General features: G+C 43.5%; 1 pseudogene; it reads left to right on the top strand.

Annotated features, from left to right (window-relative positions):
• The first annotated feature begins 14,548 nt into the window (after nucleotides 1-14,548).
• LOC145876063 (uncharacterized) overlaps nucleotides 14,549-21,733 on the top strand; it is a 150,587-nt pseudogene continuing 143,402 nt past the window's right edge.

Genomic DNA, 21,733 nt, shown 5'->3' with positions numbered 1-21,733 from the left:
CCTCTAGTCAGGTTATAGTGATGACTGGCTCCCTCTAGTCAGGTTATAGTGATGACTGGCTCCCTCCCTCTAGTCAGGTTATAGTGACGACTGGCTCCCTCCCTCTAGTCAGGTTATAGTGATGACTGGCTCCCTCTAGTCAGGTTATAGTGATGACTGGCTCCCTCTAGTCAGGTTATAGTGATGACTGGCTCCCTCTAGTCAGGTTATAGTGATGACTGGCTCCCTCCCTCTAGTCAGGTTATAGTGATGACTGGCTCCCTCCCTCTAGTCAGGTTATAGTGATGACTGGCTCCCTCCCTCTAGTCAGGTTATAGTGATGACTGGCTCCCTCTAGTCAGGTTATAGTGATGACTGGCTCCCTCTAGTCAGGTTATAGTGATGACTGGCTCCCTCCCTCTAGTCAGGTTATAGTGATGACTGGCTCCCTCCCTCTAGTCAGGTTATAGTGATGACTGGCTCCCTCCCTCTAGTCAGGTTATAGTGATGACTGGCTCCCTCCCTCTAGTCAGGTTATAGTGATGACTGGCTCCCTCTAGTCAGGTTATAGTGACGACTGGCTCCCTCCCTCTAGTCAGGTTATAGTGATGACTGGCTCCCTCCCTCTAGTCAGGTTATAGTGATGACTGGCTCCCTCTAGTCAGGTTATAGTGATGACTGGCTCCCTCCCTCTAGTCAGGTTATAGTGATGACTGGCTCCCTCCCTCTAGTCAGGTTATAGTGATGACTGGCTCCCTCCCTCTAGTCAGGTTATAGTGATGACTGGCTCCCTCCCTCTAGTCAGGTTATAGTGATGACTGGCTCCCTCCCTCTAGTCAGGTTATAGTGATGACTGGCTCCCTCCCTCTAGTCAGGTTATAGTGATGACTGGCTCCCTCTAGTCAGGTTATAGTGATGACTGGCTCCCTCCCTCTAGTCAGGTTATAGTGATGACTGGCTCCCTCCCTCTAGTCAGGTTATAGTGATGACTGGCTCCCTCTAGTCAGGTTATAGTGATGACTGGCTCCCTCCCTCTAGTCAGGTTATAGTGATGACTGGCTCCCTCCCTCTAGTCAGGTTATAGTGATGACTGGCTCCCTCTAGTCAGGTTATAGTGATGACTGGCTCCCTCCCTCTAGTCAGGTTATAGTGATGACTGGCTCCCTCCCTCTAGTCAGGTTATAGTGATGACTGGCTCCCTCCCTCTAGTCAGGTTATAGTGATGACTGGCTCCCTCCCTCTAGTCAGGTTATAGTGATGACTGGCTCCCTCCCTCTAGTCAGGTTATAGTGATGACTGGCTCCCTCCCTCTAGTCAGGTTATAGTGATGACTGGCTCCCTCCCTCTAGTCAGGTTATAGTGATGACTGGCTCCCTCCCTCTAGTCAGGTTATAGTGATGACTGGCTCCCTCCCTCTAGTCAGGTTATAGTGATGACTGGCTCCCTCTAGTCAGGTTATAGTGACGACTGGCTCCCTCCCTCTAGTCAGGTTATAGTGACGACTGGCTCCCTCCCTCTAGTCAGGTTATAGTGATGACTGGCTCCCTCTAGTCAGGTTATAGTGATGACTGGCTCCCTCCCTCTAGTCAGGTTATAGTGATGACTGGCTCCCTCCCTCTAGTCAGGTTATAGTGATGACTGGCTCCCTCCCTCCAGTCAGGTTATAGTGATGACTGGCTCCCTCTAGTCAGGTTATAGTGATGACTGGCTCCCTCCCTCTAGTCAGGTTATAGTGATGACTGGTCTCCCTCTAGTCAGGTTATATTGATGACTGGCTCCCTCTAGTCAGGTTATAGTGATGACTGGCTCCCTCCCTCTAGTCAGGTTATAGTGATGACTGGCTCCCTCCCTCTAGTCAGGTTATAGTGATGACTGGCTCCCTCCCTCTAGTCAGGTTATAGTGATGACTGGCTCCCTCCCTCCAGTCAGGTTATAGTGATGACTGGCTCCCTCCCTCCAGTCAGGTTATAGTGATGACTGGCTCCCTCCCTCTAGTCAGGTTATAGTGATGACTGGCTCCCTCTAGTCAGGTTATAGTGATGACTGGCTCCCTCCCTCTAGTCAGGTTATAGTGATGACTGGCTCCCTCCCTCTAGTCAGGTTATAGTGATGACTGGCTCCCTCTAGTCAGGTTATAGTGATGACTGGCTCCCTCCCTCTAGTCAGGTTATAGTGATGACTGGCTCCCTCTAGTCAGGTTATAGTGATGACTGGCTCCCTCCCTCTAGTCAGGTTATAGTGATGACTGGCTCCCTCCCTCTAGTCAGGTTATAGTGATGACTGGCTCCCTCCCTCTAGTCAGGTTATAGTGACGACTGGCTCCCTCCCTCTAGTCAGGTTATAGTGATGACTGGCTCCCTCCCTCTAGTCAGGTTATAGTGATGACTGGCTCCCTCTAGTCAGGTTATAGTGATGACTGGCTCCCTCCCTCTAGTCAGGTTATAGTGATGACTGGCTCCCTCCCTCTAGTCAGGTTATAGTGATGACTGGCTCCCTCCCTCTAGTCAGGTTATAGTGATGACTGGTTCCCTCCCTCTAGTCAGGTTATAGTGACGACTGGCTCCCTCCCTCTAGTCAGGTTATAGTGATGACTGGCTCCCTCCCTCTAGTCAGGTTATAGTGATGACTGGCTCCCTCCCTCTAGTCACGTTATAGTGATGACTGGCTCCCTCCCTCTAGTCAGGTTATAGTGATGACTGGCTCCCTCCCTCTAGTCAGGTTATAGTGATGACTGGCTCCCTCTAGTCAGGTTATATTGATGACTGGCTCCCTCCCTCTAGTCAGGTTATAGTGATGACTGGCTCCCTCTAGTCAGGTTATAGTGATGACTGGCTCCCTCCCTCTAGTCAGGTTATAGTGATGACTGGTTCCCTCCCTCTAGTCAGGTTATAGTGATGACTGGCTCCCTCCCTCTAGTCAGGTTATAGTGATGACTGGCTCCCTCCCTCTAGTCAGGTTATAGTGATGACTGGCTCCCTCCCTCTAGTCAGGTTATAGTGATGACTGGCTCCCTCTAGTCAGGTTATAGTGATGACTGGCTCCCTCCCTCTAGTCAGGTTATATTGATGACTGGCTCCCTCCCTCTAGTCAGGTTATAGTGATGACTGGCTCCCTCCCTCTAGTCAGGTTATAGTGATGACTGGCTCCCTCCCTCTAGTCAGGTTATAGTGACGACTGGCTCCCTCCCTCTAGTCAGGTTATAGTGATGACTGGCTCCCTCCCTCCAGTCAGGTTATAGTGATGACTGGCTCCCTCCCTCTAGTCAGGTTATAGTGATGACTGGCTCCCTCCCTCTAGTCAGGTTATAGTGATGACTGGCTCCCTCCCTCTAGTCAGGTTATAGTGATGACTGGCTCCCTCCCTCTAGTCAGGTTATAGTGATGACTGGCTCCCTCCCTCTAGTCAGGTTATAGTGATGACTGGCTCCCTCCCTCTAGTCAGGTTATAGTGATGACTGGCTCCCTCCCTCTAGTCAGGTTATAGTGATGACTGGCTCCCTCCCTCTAGTCAGGTTATAGTGATGACTGGCTCCCTCCCTCTAGTCAGGTTATAGTGATGACTGGCTCCCTCCCTCTAGTCAGGTTATAGTGATGACTGGCTCCCTCCCTCTAGTCAGGTTATAGTGATGACTGGCTCCCTCCCTCTAGTCAGGTTATAGTGATGACTGGCTCCCTCCCTCTAGTCAGGTTATAGTGATGACTGGCTCCCTCCCTCTAGTCAGGTTATAGTGATGACTGGCTCCCTCTAGTCAGGTTATAGTGATGACTGGCTCCCTCCCTCTAGTCAGGTTATAGTGATGACTGGCTCCCTCCCTCTAGTCAGGTTATAGTGATGACTGGCTCCCTCCCTCTAGTCAGGTTATAGTGATGACTGGCTCTCTCCCTCTAGTCAGGTTATAGTGATGACTGGCTCCCTCCCTCTAGTCAGGTTATAGTGATGACTGGCTCCCTCCCTCTAGTCAGGTTATAGTGATGACTGGCTCCCTCCCTCTAGTCAGGTTATAGTGATGACTGGCTCCCTCCCTCTAGTCAGGTTATAGTGATGACTGGCTCCCTCTAGTCAGGTTATAGTGATGACTGGCTCCCTCCCTCTAGTCAGGTTATAGTGATGACTGGCTCCCTCCCTCTAGTCAGGTTATAGTGATGACTGGCTCCCTCCCTCTAGTCAGGTTATAGTGATGACTGGCTCTCTCCCTCTAGTCAGGTTATAGTGATGACTGGCTCCCTCTAGTCAGGTTATAGTGATGACTGGCTCCCTCCCTCTAGTCAGGTTATATTGATGACTGGCTCCCTCCCTCTAGTCAGGTTATATTGATGACTGGCTCCCTCCCTCTAGTCAGGTTATAGTGACGACTGGCTCCCTCCCTCTAGTCAGGTTATAGTGATGACTGGCTCCCTCCCTCTAGTCAGGTTATAGTGACGACTGGCTCCCTCTAGTCAGGTTATAGTGATGACTGGCTCCCTCCCTCTAGTCAGGTTATATTGATGACTGGCTCCCTCCCTCTAGTCAGGTTATAGTGATGACTGGCTCCCTCTAGTCAGGTTATAGTGATGACTGGCTCCCTCTAGTCAGGTTATAGTGATGACTGGCTCCCTCCCTCTAGTCAGGTTATAGTGATGACTGGCTCCCTCCCTCTAGTCAGGTTATAGTGATGACTGGCTCCCTCCCTCTAGTCAGGTTATAGTGATGACTGGCTCCCTCCCTCTAGTCAGGTTATAGTGATGACTGGCTCCCTCTAGTCAGGTTATATTGATGACTGGCTCCCTCCCTCTAGTCAGGTTATAGTGATGACTGGCTCCCTCCCTCTAGTCAGGTTATATTGATGACTGGCTCCCTCCCTCTAGTCAGGTTATAGTGATGACTGGCTCCCTCCCTCTAGTCAGGTTATAGTGATGACTGGCTCCCTCCCTCTAGTCAGGTTATAGTGATGACTGGCTCCCTCCCTCTAGTCAGGTTATAGTGATGACTGGCTCCCTCCCTCTAGTCAGGTTATAGTGATGACTGGCTCCCTCTAGTCAGGTTATAGTGACGACTGGCTCCCTCTAGTCAGGTTATAGTGATGACTGGCTCCCTCCCTCTAGTCAGGTTATAGTGATGACTGGCTCCCTCCCTCTAGTCAGGTTATAGTGATGACTGGCTCCCTCCCTCTAGTCAGGTTATAGTGACGACTGGCTCCCTCTAGTCAGGTTATAGTGACGACTGGCTCCCTCTAGTCAGGTTATAGTGACGACTGGCTCCCTCTAGTCAGGTTATAGTGACGACTGGCTCCCTCTAGTCAGGTTATAGTGATGACTGGCTCCCTCCAGTCAGGTTATAGTGATGACTGGCTCCCTCCAGTCAGGTTATAGTGATGACTGGCTCCCTCCCTCTAGTCAGGTTATAGTGATGACTGGCTCCCTCCCTCTAGTCAGGTTATAGTGATGACTGGCTCCCTCCCTCTAGTCAGGTTATAGTGATGACTGGCTCCCTCCCTCTAGTCAGGTTACAGTGATGACTGGCTCCCTCCCTCTAGTCAGGTTATAGTGATGACTGGCTCCCTCCCTCTAGTCAGGTTATAGTGATGACTGGCTCCCTCTAGTCAGGTTATAGTGATGACTGGCTCCCTCCCTCTAGTCAGGTTATAGTGATGACTGGCTCCCTCCCTCTAGTCAGGTTATAGTGATGACTGGCTCCCTCCCTCTAGTCAGGTTATAGTGATGACTGGCTCCCTCCCTCTAGTCAGGTTATAGTGATGACTGGCTCCCTCTAGTCAGGTTATATTGATGACTGGCTCCCTCCCTCTAGTCAGGTTATAGTGATGACTGGCTCCCTCCCTCTAGTCAGGTTATAGTGATGACTGGCTCCCTCTAGTCAGGTTATAGTGATGACTGGCTCCCTCCCTCTAGTCAGGTTATAGTGATGACTGGCTCCCTCTAGTCAGGTTATAGTGATGACTGGCTCCCTCCCTCTAGTCAGGTTATAGTGATGACTGGCTCCCTCCCTCTAGTCAGGTTATAGTGATGACTGGCTCCCTCTAGTCAGGTTATAGTGATGACTGGCTCCCTCTAGTCAGGTTATAGTGATGACTGGCTCCCTCCCTCTAGTCAGGTTATAGTGATGACTGGCTCCCTCCCTCTAGTCAGGTTATAGTGATGACTGGCTCCCTCCCTCTAGTCAGGTTACAGTGATGACTGGCTCCCTCCCTCTAGTCAGGTTATAGTGATGACTGGCTCCCTCCCTCTAGTCAGGTTATAGTGATGACTGGCTCCCTCTAGTCAGGTTATAGTGATGACTGGCTCCCTCTAGTCAGGTTATAGTGATGACTGGCTCCCTCTAGTCAGGTTATAGTGATGACTGGCTCCCTCCCTCTAGTCAGGTTATAGTGATGACTGGCTCCCTCCCTCTAGTCAGGTTATAGTGATGACTGGCTCCCTCCCTCTAGTCAGGTTATAGTGACGACTGGCTCCCTCTAGTCAGGTTATAGTGACGACTGGCTCCCTCTAGTCAGGTTATAGTGATGACTGGCTCCCTCCCTCTAGTCAGGTTATAGTGATGACTGGCTCCCTCCCTCTAGTCAGGTTATAGTGATGACTGGCTCCCTCCCTCTAGTCAGGTTATAGTGATGACTGGCTCCCTCCCTCTAGTCAGGTTATAGTGATGACTGGCTCCCTCTAGTCAGGTTATAGTGATGACTGGCTCCCTCCCTCTAGTCAGGTTATAGTGATGACTGGCTCCCTCCCTCTAGTCAGGTTATAGTGATGACTGGCTCCCTCCCTCTAGTCAGGTTATAGTGACGACTGGCTCCCTCCCTCTAGTCAGGTTATAGTGACGACTGGCTCCTCTCTAGTCAGGTTATAGTGACGACTGGCTCCCTCTAGTCAGGTTATAGTGACGACTGGCTCCCTCTAGTCAGGTTATAGTGACGACTGGCTCCCTCTAGTCAGGTTATAGTGACGACTGGCTCCCTCTAGTCAGGTTATAGTGATGACTGGCTCCCTCCAGTCAGGTTATAGTGATGACTGGCTCCCTCCAGTCAGGTTATAGTGATGACTGGCTCCCTCTAGTCAGGTTATAGTGATGACTGGCTCCCTCCCTCTAGTCAGGTTATAGTGATGACTGGCTCCCTCCCTCTAGTCAGGTTATAGTGATGACTGGCTCCCTCCCTCTAGTCAGGTTATAGTGATGACTGGCTCCCTCCCTCTAGTCAGGTTATAGTGATGACTGGCTCCCTCCCTCTAGTCAGGTTATAGTGATGACTGGCTCCCTCCCTCTAGTCAGGTTATAGTGATGACTGGCTCCCTCCAGTCATTTGTGTTTAAATTATTTAATCAAACAGCGTGCTTAAAGCATCAGACAAGTTCAGTACATACAGTTGATTTTATAAAAACACATGGGGCGATTTGTAGAAAGAACAGATGACTCTTGGTTGACCAAGATGTATTTTAGTTGGGGACAGCACTAGAACATGATTTTGGGGCTCCCGAGTGGCGCAGCGGACACTGCATCTCAGTGCTTGAGGCTTCACTACAGACACCCTGGTTCAAATCCAGGCTGTATCACTACCGGCCGTGATTTGGAGTCCCATAGGGCGGCGCACAATTGGCCCAGCGGTGTCCGGGGTAGGCAGTCATTGTAAATAAGAATTTGTTCTTAACTGACTTGCCTAGTTAAATAAAGGTTACATTTAAATACATTTAAAAAATAGAGTTTCATGACAATCCATTTTTTACAAATCCGGCAAGGCACCAATTTTGAGAAGGGTTTAAAACAAAGGTTTCAAACCAATTCATGAATGTAATTGAATCTAGGTATGTCTTGCCTTTAATGTGATGGCATGAAAAACAATTGGCTGAATATTATACAATGACTTAACAGCTCTAATAATTTGCCTCCACAGGAAATCTACACTGGCAGTTATAGAATATACTATATATCCTAGAAACCTGGTTAAACTATCATTATGACATCATGGATGAATTCTAGAATATACTATATAGCCTAGAAACCTGGTTAAACTATCATTATGACATCATGGATGAATTCTAGAATATACTATATAGCCTAGAAACCTGGTTAAACTATCATTATGACATCATGGATGAATTCTAGAATATACTATATAGCCTAGAAACCTGGTTAAACTATCATTATGACATCATGGATGAATTCTAGAATATACTATATATCCTAGAAACCTGGTTAAACTATCATTATGACATCATGGATGAATTCTAGAATATACTATATAGCCTAGAAACCTGGTTAAACTATCATTATGACCTCATGGATGAATTCTAGAATATACTATATATCCTAGAAACCTGGTTAAACTATCATTATGACATCCTGGATGAATAATTTTGAGTGGTTACACTCCTCCTTCCCCCATCCCTCAGCTGTTTACCAAACCAAGCCTCTGGGCAGCCATTTTGTTACTGTTGAAAAAACCCACACAACCCAGCAATCTGCCGTTCATACAACAACAAAGCTGTCATTCCACCAGTTTTGGTAATAAGATGATTAGGGGGTTGGAGAAATGTAACTACTTTCAAATTCATAGACAGACCTATGGATGCAAGGACTGACCATCCATGATATCAACATGATAGTTTTAACCATGTTGAGGCTATACAGTGTTGATTTACATTGTTTCTAGACATTGGAGTAAAAAAAGCTTATTTGGGGATCTGATTGGGTAAACTGGTGAACTAAGCTCATGAGGCATGTGTTATATTCTTCAACAATCAATGGCTATAAATTAATAATTTAAAAGTCACAATATGGATGTAGCTATTGCATATTTCCGCTTTAACACCACACATCAGTTCAACAACTGCAGAGTTTGTGCCTCTGTTTTTAAGACAGTACTTACTAGTGTTAATCAGGGAACGGTTTCTCAAAACCATCTTATGGCTAAGTTCACCGTTAGAACCATTGGACGCCTTAAGATGCGTTTGGGAAACCGGGCCCAGATGTCCAGTTTCCTCCTCTATCGATGTAACAGTCATCTCCTCCTCATCTTTCACTCCATAAACTGCATCCTCCTCTTCTTTTACTGTAACATCCTCCTCCTCTTTCACTCTGAACGCGTCTTTTTCTTCTTTCACAGTAACGGCCTCACCCTCTACTTCTTGTTTTACTGTGATATTCTCTTCTTTAGCAGGAGAGTAGATCAGTGACCGCATGGTTGGGAATGTTAGCTAGCTAGGCTAATGCTAACTTAACCAGCCTGCTAGCTGAATAATAACAACAACACCGTAAATATGAAATTAAATCGGATAACTAACTAGACGACAGAAGAGGGTTTAAAACACAGTGGCTAATATACACTAACGCGTCTAAAGAGCTTTATTGTTCGGCTATTTTGTCTAGCAAGCTACCGTGGTGTCCGACTAACTGTTGCTGCTGTTGAAAGAAGAGTTCCGTCCACTACATTATAAGTCACACCAACAGCATCGCGTTAAATTCCCAGACCGCCATCTGCTGACTGGAGTGGGTAACGCAGTTGAGTAAAATGTATATTTTGTCAGACAAAAAGTTAAAGGGTAGGAATAAGGGACATCGCTGGTCATAAAATATTCATTACTTTCTTCAGCAATACTAGGAGAGAGGGGTACCCCTACACAGAACTGAACTGGATCTAAGATGGCGGACAGAAATACTAGGAGAGAGGGATACCCCTACACAGAACTGAACTGGATCAAAGATGGCGGACAGAAACACTAGGAGAGAGGGATACCCCTACACAGAACTGAACTGGATCAAAGATGGAGGACAGAAATACTAGGAGAGAGGCGTAACCCTACACAGAACTGAACTGGATCAAAGATGGCGGACAGAAACACTAGGAGAGAGGGGTACCCCTACACAGAACTGAACTGGATCAAAGATGGCGGACAGAAATACTAGGATGGAAGCAAATGTAAGGGATTATAACGTCATAACGAATCATGCAGAAACATGTACAGTTGACAGAAATGTTAGTTAATGTAGAGACAAACGATTATGCTTTTTCTTATCGTAAAGTTTATTTACGAAAATCGCGATTTAGCCAGCTAGCTGAATAGCTAACATTAGCCAGCTAACGGACTAGCTAACATTAAACAGCTAGCTGACTAGCTAACATTAACCAGCTAGCTGACTAGCTAACATTAGCCAGCTAGCTGACTAGCTAACATTAGCCAGCTAGCTGACTAGCTAACAATAACCAGCTAGCTGACTAGCTAACAATAACCAGCTAGCTGACTAGCTAACATGAACCAACTAGCTGACTAGCTAACATTAGCCAGCTAGCTGACTAGCATTATGGGTGTTGTGACATGAGTATGTAATTGTCATTCTGGTTGTTTTAGGGACTCCTGAAACAACCAGCAAACCAGGCTGTTGTTTTGTGAAACAGTGAATGTATAGAATCTAGCCAGCTGAAGAATTTACTGCAAATTGAATGTACAATTGTGTTAGCTTGCCTTGCTGATATTTGCCATGCAGATAGATGAAATAACGTAGCTAGCTATGTTCTTGCTTATTGTGCAGTGGATGATTAAAATACCTGTATGCCTATGGATGTGTAGCTAGCTATCTAGCCGATCTGTGTATGGACCCAAACGTTTGGTATACATATTAGTTCAAAACCTATGAACCTCAGCTATCATAGCCAGTTGTATCAACTTCAAAACAGCCTGAATGACATTAATGAAGCCTATGGATTGAGTAGAATATAATATCATGTTGTGCCAAGGATGCAAGTCGTATATACATGTAGTTATTACCATGCATGAGATCCCCACATTGTAGCCTGTACATTTAACATATTCACTGATCATGTACTCTACCTTGGCAAATAAAGGTGCAGTTTAGGTATGAATGTCTTTGAGATTATTTTTCAGTCATATCCAATACCAGGAGTATCAAATTCCAGTCTTTGAATGACGCTGTGTCTGCATGCATGTATTACAATTATACACTTCAACAGTGTTTACCAATCTTGGTCCTGGGACATCAATGGTTACACATTGTAACTAATAGACTAGAAACAGGATTTAACTAGTTAATTCATATATACAGAAATATAATGTTAAAAAACAGAACACTACACTTCCTATGCATCATGTAAATACTCTAACACTGGTTCATCTCAACATCTAATGCTCTTCATCTGCATTGATCTGATAAACACAGGATAGGTGGAGTATTTCATCACATTACACTTCATTTCAACCAGTAGAGAATGTGAAACGCTTTATTGAAAAGCTCATTATCCAAGTGTTATAAATACAAGTTTAATCTGTACTTCAATGCACATCTGTTGTGCATTATAAAAACAGAGGAAGAAAGAGGAGGTGGTGAGAGAGGTGTAAAAGACAGAAAGGGAAAGAGGTAAGCACATAGGAGCAGGGAAGGCAGCACATGATTAATGAATCACAGTGCTACATAAATATTCTCTCAGTTCATCACAATTACATAATAGTGTCTCTAGTCGGCCCAAAGGTTCTTAAAAGCAGGTGAGGTGGTGATGATGGGACTGGGGGTTGGCATTCTCTCACATCAAAACATATCTGCAGACGAGGGACAGATGGAGAGAGAAAGAGAGCATGTTTAAACCTTGTTTTTATTTTTTATTCTAACATTGTTAGTCATCAATCAGGAGGTGAAATAAAAAACTGACCTGGGATCATTAATTCTGGGACGACTGCATCTCTATCTGTATTTCAATGTAAAGCATCTCTTTAATAATACTTCCTGTATAATATAAACTGACCTGGGATCATTAACTCTGGGACTACTGCATCTCTATCTGTAATTCAATGTAAAGCATCTCTTTAATAATACTTCCTGTTGACCTGACCAAGTGACCTCTCACCTCTGATCATGCTGTGCCCTCTATGTAGCCAGTTCAGATGCAGGAGGGGTTCACCGACACAGCTGATATAACCTAGAGGATTTAGGGAGAAGAGGAGAGAGGGATGAAGTGAAGGAGAGAGACTGTTATTGAGAAAATAAGGTAGTTAAAGCGACAGTGTTCAACAGGAATCTGTGTGTGGCCTCACCTGGTGTCCACACCAAACTAAGTGACTGCAGAGTACTTTATGCTGAAAAACATGAACGGACACACGAGGACAAACAATACAGCGTAGTTATAGAAATAATTAAGTGTCTTACTATTCTCCATGGTTGGCCCTCTTGCCTATTCTTTGAAGGTGGAAGGAGCCACAGTTATATACGCCTGAACCTGCTTACTGCACAACACAATCCATCAATCCGATTGATACATGAGTGTGTAGGTGTGGGTTATAGGGTGTCTAATTGTTCTACATTTTTTCAATATGGGTGATTTAAAATAGCCTGTTTTGTTTTTGTACAGACATCACACCCTTACCTAAACAGCACCCTCACCTGAGAAGTAGAAATCAAAGGGAGAGAAACTGTGAATTGAATAACTGCAGTTGACATAGCTCAGTAAATGGAAGAATACTCTTATTGCAATGTGAATGGCTCTTAAAAGAGCCTTTGGTTGTGCATAGTGACGTCTATGGTGTTGCCAGGGAACAGCACCCTCTTTGAAGAAGTAGGAGGTGAAGATCTCCTGCACACGGATTGCCTCTCTTGCTGCGTTGTTGGACCCCATCATTGAAACATCCTGCAGAGCAGCAGACTCCTCCTCTGGCACACGGCGGCGAGCTGCAGATCCCCTCCTGGTCCTCGTGTCCATCCTCATGAAGTTACGCAGGACACAGGTAGCCTTCACACACCTGAATTCCTCCAGGAGGCAGTCCTAGATGACCCTGGTCACCCAACCTTGCAGTGCCCTACACGGTAACTGTAGGCAATCGTTTTGAAGGAATCTCCAGTTACAAGGTATCTGTAGGAATATGGAAGACAATGTAATTATTAGACTGTTACATCACCAGGTCATTGTGGATTACTAAAGTATAATATCCCTGATAACAAATCATGATAACATTGGATTGATAGATGCATGGGCACACATATGTACATGTGTAGCATGTGACAATAACAGGATCATATCAAGGATAGCATCACAAATGAATACATAAATACCACTTGAAGCTTGATGATGAGTTTGAATCATTTGAATCAGCTGTGCAGTGTGAAGGCAAAAACCAAAATGTGCCCCTCTGAGTCCCCAGGACTGAGAACCACTGCTCTTCATTGGGACCTCTTCATATGTAGACTGGCTTTCATAGAGCTCTTTATCTGAGGACAGAAAACCTCACAAGAAACAGACTTCATTATAGTCAAATTACACCACACTGAATATTATGTTACTATTATCTCCATCCTCACTTCTAGGGACAGGAACTACACAAAAGTACCTGCCCTATCCAGAATAGCCTCCTCTCTCACTGACAGTTGGGGCTGCTATCCTTTCACCCTCCTCCATGGCTGTTAGCTAGCTACCTACAAATGCATTTGGAGTTTGTTTTTTACAGTGATAAATACATCAAGATAGCTAGCTAATATGTAGTTAGGTAGATGGTGATATTTCATTCACTTAGCTATCTATCTATACAGTATGTGTAGTTGTCTAGATAGATAGCTAGCTCATTTAGCAGCTCATCTGAGTTAGCCTGCACTGTAGCTAGTTAGCTAATAATACATTGTTGTTTTTTTTACATTTTCATAATCTATTTACTTACTTACTTGAATAGGTTCTCCCAGCCATGTGGACAACTGGAAACAGGGCAGCAAAGTTTGTTTGTCATCAGATAGTTTTAGAGGATATTACTATTGAACTACAGAAAAACAACTGTCTTTTGTGGCTCTCTCCGGGTAACCAGGACAATAAATCAGAGGAGTGACTGGGGGAGAGGTCTCCACACTCACACAATCCCCCACAGGTCTACTGTGAAACCTCACACCTTCACAATAGTGTTTGAGTCTATTACTCCAGAAAGTACACATGATTGGTCGCCCCCAGGTCCAGACAGTACCACCTGGAAAACTATCCATGTCCAATTTGAATACATGTGAGGCAGCTCCCAATGGGACCAATCAGATTATACTCAGTCCTATACCGTGTATCCACCTATAACCTACACTGATAAACTACAATTACATAGATGTTACTGTGTAACTGCAATGTTGTTTTGACAGCTAAGCTAAAGTTATGTAATAACATAGTAACAAATGTACACTAAATGTAAAATGTTAACATTATGACTTTATATTCTCAAAATAAATATATTACATTTTGTAAAAGGAGGAATGTAATCGTAAAGCCACATAGCACTATTGGAGTGTACTCCACCTCCTGTTTTATAGATGTCATGCTGGCCTGACGAGGTACACATTGTGACACCTGATTGAAGGAGGAAAAATATTAGGACTGATTGAGCTATAGTTTTCAGAAGTGTTTCAATAGTTCTCAATAGCAAATTGCCAACTATTAAAACAAACACAAAAACATTTGCATATTTTTTCACAAGAAGTATCAGAATAGAATAGCCAGTTTCATTTAGATAAGAGGACGTTAGATTTATAATTACCCATTTGTCTATGTCAGCCCTGGCCAATAAAATATTTTTGAGATTGCATCTCTAGTTTTTTGCTTGCATGAAACTCAACAAAGATGTTGTTGGCCTCCTCAGCAGCACAGACGACCTTTGTCCAGAAGGCACGGGAGGTGTCTTTGTACCTGCTGTACTATAGCTGTAACGGGTCCTATGTGTAGCTGGTGTAGAGAGTCAGGCGCAGGACAGCAGATATGAGTAATCAATGTACTTTTACTCAAAATGTCAAAAATACAAAGTAAAAAATACACGCACACCATGACAGACCGAAAATACAATAAACAATCACTCACAAAAACCCCATGGGGAAACAGAGGGTTAAATAATGAACCAGTAATTGTGGGAGAGAAATCAGGTGTGTAAAACAAAGACAAAACAAATGGAAAATGAAAAGTGGATCGGCGGTGGCTAGACGGCCGGTGACGTCTGTATATATTTTGATAAAAGTTAGATTCTATGAAACTATGACATTTAGATAAATCTCTCAGCCGTTTGGATTTGATAGTCAGCTATTTAGTCATATGCACAGGTGAGTGTAAACGATGCGTTATTAATCCCAATGTTAAATTAAATGATGTTTTAGGTTGAACACTAGTAGATCTGACGTCACAAAAACGTTTTGCCAACTACAAATTAACACAACAACATCGAATTGACACGAGATTTGCTATTAAAAGGCTGATCTCTGAGGAAGATTGGGTGTAAACGACTCAACTCGGCCTTGTGTCATAACAGTTTCAAATTGCTATAAGACGATATAATAAATATTATAGTCATGGCGGTAGATAAGACAACGGGTTGATAGTTTTAGACCAATTAATAATGGAACAATCCACAGATAAAGTGGACTTGTAAATCTCGCCTTCAACAATAAAATCAATGGCCTTTTTCAGAAAAAAAAGTTTTTTTCCCCTCCTTGGTCAAGCCCACGGGACAGCCACCATTGCTTTTGTAATTGACAAAGTTACTATCGGTTGCAGGATCCATTCTTCTGAAAACATCCATTTTCCAAATGAAATCAATCAACTGTGTTGTAATAATCTGCAACGTTGTGACATTTCTGCCAGTTGTGTAATTTGGATAACCTTGCCTAATGTCAGTCATCAATGAAGCTTCTTGTTGTTGCTTTACTGAAAGGTCAAATGAGAAGTATGGCGTAGTGTAGGTAGGCCTGACGTCTTCCATGATATGTTGTGACACTTCAAAAAAAAAAAATACTCTACAGTATAAAAGCCATTAACAGTAAAACGAAGCACTCTTTCACAAAAAAGAGGCTTCAGCAACCCACAGAAAGACGTCCACGTTTATATATTGTTTTGGAAAACACATGGTGACGTGTAAATACAAACTTATCATTACAATCTTTATCATCTGTGATGCTGATAATATACAGTGTGTTTTCCATAGCAGTGGAGCCATATCACCTTATAGTCAGAAGAACAATGAGTGTGTCTGGATGTGGAATACGTTGGATCTTGGACAAGCCACAGTGATGGAAAATAAATCACTTCATTCTGTCTTTATTGTATATCATGATATCTGTGAGGCAAGACAATACCATATGTTATGATTAAAAAGACAAACCAAACCTGTTGTGTCATTTGAGGTTAACTAAATGTAGAAATAAGGACAGGGGAGAATAAAGAGGATCAGGGTAGAATAAAGACGATCAGGGGAGAATAGAGGGACAGGGGAGAATAAAGAGGATCAGGGGAGAATAGAGGGACAGGGGAGAATAAAGAGGATCAGGGGAGAATAAAGAGGATCAGGGGAGAATAAAGAGGATCAGGGGAGAATAAAGAGGATCAGGGGAGAATAGAGGGACAGGGGAGAATAAAGAGGATCAGGGGAGAATAAAGAGGATCAGGGGAGAATAAAGAGGATCAGGGGAGAATAAAGAGGATCAGGGGAGAATAGAGGGACAGGGGAGAATAAAGAGGATCAGGGGAGAATAAAGAGGATCAGGGGAGAATAAAGAGGATCAGGGGAGAATAAAGAGGATCAGGGGAGAATAAAGAGGATCAGGGGAGAATAAAGAGGATCAGGGGAGAATAAAGAGGACAGGGGAGAATAAAGAGGATCAGGGGAGAATAAAGAGGATCAGGGGAGAATAAAGAGGAAAAGAGGATCAGGGGAGAATAAAGAGGATCAGGGGAGAATAAAGAGGACAGGGGAGAATAAAGAGGATCAGGGGAGAATAAAGAGGATCAGGGGAGAATAAAGAGGATCAGGGGAGAATAAAGAGGATCAGGGGAGAATAAAGAGGATCAGGGGAGAATAAAGAGGATCAGGGGAGAATAAAGAGGATCAGGGGAGAATAAAGAGGACAGTGATTATGGATATGCACTCATGTTGACTTATATATTTGAACGTTCTTTTTCGCCCAGAGTACACATTTTAGATTTATTATTGTTATTATTATTGTTATTATTACTACTGTACCTACATTCTTAAAACCTAAGACAGAAAAAGTGTACTTTTTGTTGTTGTTGGAAGAGCCATAAGAGGGAAAAGCAGGATGGGATGGGGGTTTGGGGGATGGGTAGAGAGAACAATAGAGGGCTCTGAAACTATTATTTCTGAAATAACCACTTCCTAATGTGACTAGAGTCTAATACTTCCTGTGGCACATCAGAGGGCATGATAGCTCACCAAAAATGATTCTGAAGTGTGCCAGGCCTTGCAGTCCCAAGATAGAATTCCAACAGGCCCTTCCCTGTGGCTCAGTTGGTAGAGCATGGTGTTTGCTACGCCAGCATGGTGTGTGCAACGCCAGGGTTGTGGGTTCAATTCCCACGGGGGGCCAGTACGAAAAAAATAAAATTACCATTTTTGGGGGAAATGTAGAATGTATGCATTCACTACTGTAAGTCGCTCTGGATAAGAGTGTCTGCTAAATGACTAAGAAGTAAAAATAGACTTGCTGAAATCCCCCCCCCCCCCCCCCCCTTTTAATTTTGTGGCTAGAGTCAAATACTTTCTATAGCACAAACTTCACATCAGGATAGGCAACCGAAATGAATCATTAATAGACTAATACACTTGAAACACATAGCCAAACCGAAAACTGCAGACATTACTAGTGCCTCCCCACGATCAAACCGTCATGAAAAATAAAATGAAACGCAGCCTGACGTGATCAGAAACTTCAACTAGCAAGCAAGTCGCAGCAATGAAGAATTCGGCACAACACCGAAGCCAAAATAAATTAAAAAAATTACTACACTGCGTTACCCACTCCAGTCAGCAGATGGCGGAAGAAGAATTGAGTGCGTGCGCGTTCACGCGAAAGGTGGCCAAAAAGGCTTCTCAACAGCTTTTACCCCCAAGCCATAAGACTCCCGAACAGGTAATCAAATGGCTACCCGGAGTATTTGCATTGTGCCGCCCCCCCAACCCCTCTTTTACGCTGCTGCTACTCTCTGTTTATCATATATGTATGTCACTTTAACTACACATTCATGTATATACTACCTCAATTAGCCCGACTAACCGGTGCCTGTATATAGCCTCCCTACTGAAAAAAATATATACATTTTACTCAACTGCGGTACCCACTCCAGTTAGCAGATGGCGGTCTGGGAATTTAAGGCGATGCTGTTGGTGTGACGTATAATCGAGTGGACGGAACTCTTCTTTCAACAGTAGCTAAAGTTACTCAGCCACCTCGGTAGCTTGCTAGACAAAATAGCCGAACCAATAAAGCTCTTTAGACGCTTTAGTGTATATTAGCCACTGTGTTTTAAACCCACTACTGTCGTCTAGTTAGGTATCCGATTTAATTTCATATTTACGGTGTTGTTATAATTATTCAGCTAGCGGGCTGGTTACGTTAGCATTAGCCTAGCTAGCTAACATCTCCGACCATGCGGTTACTGAGCTACTCTCCTCCTGCTAAAGAAGATGAGGCCTGCTGGACGGAGAAAGAGGGTCTGTGGCTGAACGTTGTCGTGAAAGAGGAGGAAGAGGATGTCACAATACAAAAACAAGTAGAGGGTGTTACAGTGAAAGAAGAAGAGAAGGACGCGTTCAGAGTGAAAAGAGAGGAAGAAGAAGAGGAGGAAACTGGATATCTGGGCCCGGTTTCCCAAACGCATCTTAAGACGTCCAATGGTTCTAACGGTGAACTTAGCCATAAGATGGTTTTGAGAAACCGTTCCCTGATTAACACTAGTAAGTACTGTCTTAAATACAGAGGCACAAACTCTGCAGTTGTTGAACTGATGTGTGGTGTTAAAGGGGAAATATTAAATTGTTACATCCATATTTAGACTTTTTAAATGGTTTATTTATAGCCATTGATTCTTGAAGAATATAACACATGCCTCATGAGCTTAGTTCAACTGTTGTACCCCATCAGAACCCCAAATAAGCTTTTTTTACTCCAATGTTTAGAAACAATGTAAATCAACACTGTATAGCCTCAACATGGTTAAAACTATAATGTTGATATCATAGATGGTCAGTCCTTGCATCCATAGGTCTGTCTATGAATTTGAAAGTAGTTACATTTCTCCAACCCCATCATCTTATTACCAAAACAGTGTTTGAACTGCAGATTGCTGGGCTGTGTGGGTTTTTTCAACAGTAACAAAATGGCTGCCCTGAGACTTGGTTTGGTAAACAGCTGGGGGATGGAGAAATGTAACCACTCTCAAATTCATAGAGAAGCTATTGTAGCAACCGTAACCCAACACCTAGCGACCTCTCAAGAAATTAAGACATCTTGACGTAAGTTATAAAGTGTTGGCGAAACATACCTAGATTCAATTATATTAATGAATTGTTTTGAAACCTTTGTTTTAAACCATTCTCAAAGTTGGTGCCTTGACGGATTTGTAAAAAACAGTTTGTCATAAAACACCATTTTTTATTTATTGAAATGTAACCTTTGATTAACTAGGCAAGTCAGTTAAGAATAAATTCTTATTTAGAATGACTGCCTACCCCGGAGGACGCTGGGCCAATTGTCGATTCCCACAGGGGGAGAAAGAAGAATGTATGAAATGTATGTAAGTTGCTCTGGAAAAGAGGGTCTGCTGAATGACTAAAATGTAAATGTTCTTTCTACCAATCGCTCCATGTGTTTTAATAAAATCAACTATATGTACATAACATGTCTGATGCTTTAAGCATGCTGTTTGATTAAATAATTACAGATACACAAGTTACTCGAGGGAGCCAGTCATCTTTTGTACAACACAGAGCTATTTTCCTATATTTGTTTTTAGGTGAAGTTATGGGCCAATTTTGCTAACAAACAGTGTACAAACCCTCTGTCACCTTGATGGAAAAGCCAAAGAGCATTTTTTCTGGTTGAAGTGTTTTTTTAAAGTACAAAGCGGTTGATTTGCGACAATAACACAAACATATTAAACAGGACATTCAAATGAGCCTTACAATTATAATCCAAAGTAGTGTGAAATGAACTCATAAGCAACCTGGAAATGGAGGTTACTCCCCTGAGTTTTCCCCCATTCACATTCAGAATACATTGTGAAAAACGAAAATCTTTTCTCATCATTTTTGCTCCAGGCAGATATAGTACATCCATAACTAGTGGTTTCCTCATTACCAGATATACTACATCCATAACTATCGGTTTCCTCATTAACAGATATACTACATCCATAACTAGTGGTTTCCTCATTAGCAGGGATGAGTTTCTACAACCAAATTGCATGTGCATCGCCCTCATGCCGCAATTTTACCTAACACAGAAAGGGGCCTATATTGGAGACCAAAAGTCGTCTGGCACACTGCCTAAGAGTTTCAACAACATGAATAACTTATTTCTAGCCTACAATCTTAGATGTTACTACTAATGTGAAAACAAGACAAAATATGACTATTCTTGCTCATTTTAAGACAAATGTCAAATAATTTTAATATTCATTACAGACGTCAATTGTTGTACAACAACATCATGGCTCCGCTGTTGGCATCACCTTTTACAGTGGATTTCCGCTGTTGTGGGCCTTTATATCATCTGTCTGACTTTGTTGTTCACACAGGAGAGATACTTCACTATCTTGGATCCTCTGGGGAGCCTCAACAACATCATGATGCTGACAAGGCAGAGAAGAGTCTCTCCAGATCAGAACACCTCAAGAAAAACCTGCAGAGATCCACAGGGAAGAAAACTCACTGCTGCTCTGACTGTGGGAAGAGACTCACCTCATCAGGCATTAAAATTCATCAGAGAACACACACAGGAGAGAGACCTTATAGCTGTGGTCAATGTGGGAAGAGTTTTAGTCAATCTGGCTCTCTGACTCTACACCAGAGAACACACACAGGAGAGAAACCTTACAGCTGTGATCAATGTGGGAAGAGTTTTACTACATTTGGCACTCTGACTCTACACCAGAGAATACACACAGGAGAGAAATCTTATAGGTGTGATCAATGTGGGAAGAGTTTTGGTGTATCTGGAGGGCTGACAGTGCACCAGAGAACACACACAGGAGATAAATCTTATAGCTGTGATCAATGTGGGAAGAGTTTTAGTCAATCTGGCCAGCTGACTTTACACCAGAGAACACACACAGGAGAGAAACCTTATAGCTGTGGTCAATGTGAGAAGAGTTTTACTACATCTAGCACTCTGACTCAACACCAGAGAACACACACAGGAGAGAAATGTTATAGCTGTGGTCAATGTGGGAAGAGTTTTACTACATCTAGATATCTGACTTTACACCAGAGAACACACACAGGAGAGAAACCTTATAGCTGTGGTCAATGTGGGAAGAGTTTTACTACATCTAGCACTCTGACTCAACACCAGAGAACACACACAGGAGAGAAATCTTATAGCTGTGATCAGTGTGACAAGAGATTCACAGATAAAAGACCTCTGATCAAACATCAAATAATAACCTACGTTCGTCTACATATAGGTTGTTTAAATTGTATCTAATTATATTCCCAGTATTACTTCATCAAATCTCTAGTAATCATTATACACACATACAATTCATCATATTTTCATATATTCACAGAATCCATATAAAACGTAAGAAATTCTCAGGTAGTCACGACAACCATTCCATTTGCTTTTTCAGGGACTCTCCATAGCTACGAAGCATCTCTCCAAACATCCTCCCAGCAGAACCAAAAATAAACTTTAGTTTCCCGGACAATGACCATGGGATCCTCAACGGTTCTCTAACCTCCCAGAGACCACGGCAAAATCAAGCCTCCCAGGAACTATAGACCTTCCGCTGCTTTCTAAAATATCA

The sequence above is a fragment of the Salmo salar genome, unplaced genomic scaffold, assembly GCF_965601325.2.
Source record: "Salmo salar unplaced genomic scaffold, fSalSal1 ptg000432l, whole genome shotgun sequence".
Taxonomy (NCBI): domain Eukaryota; kingdom Metazoa; phylum Chordata; class Actinopteri; order Salmoniformes; family Salmonidae; genus Salmo; species Salmo salar.
This window is presented reverse-complemented; position numbering and strand designations above follow the sequence as displayed.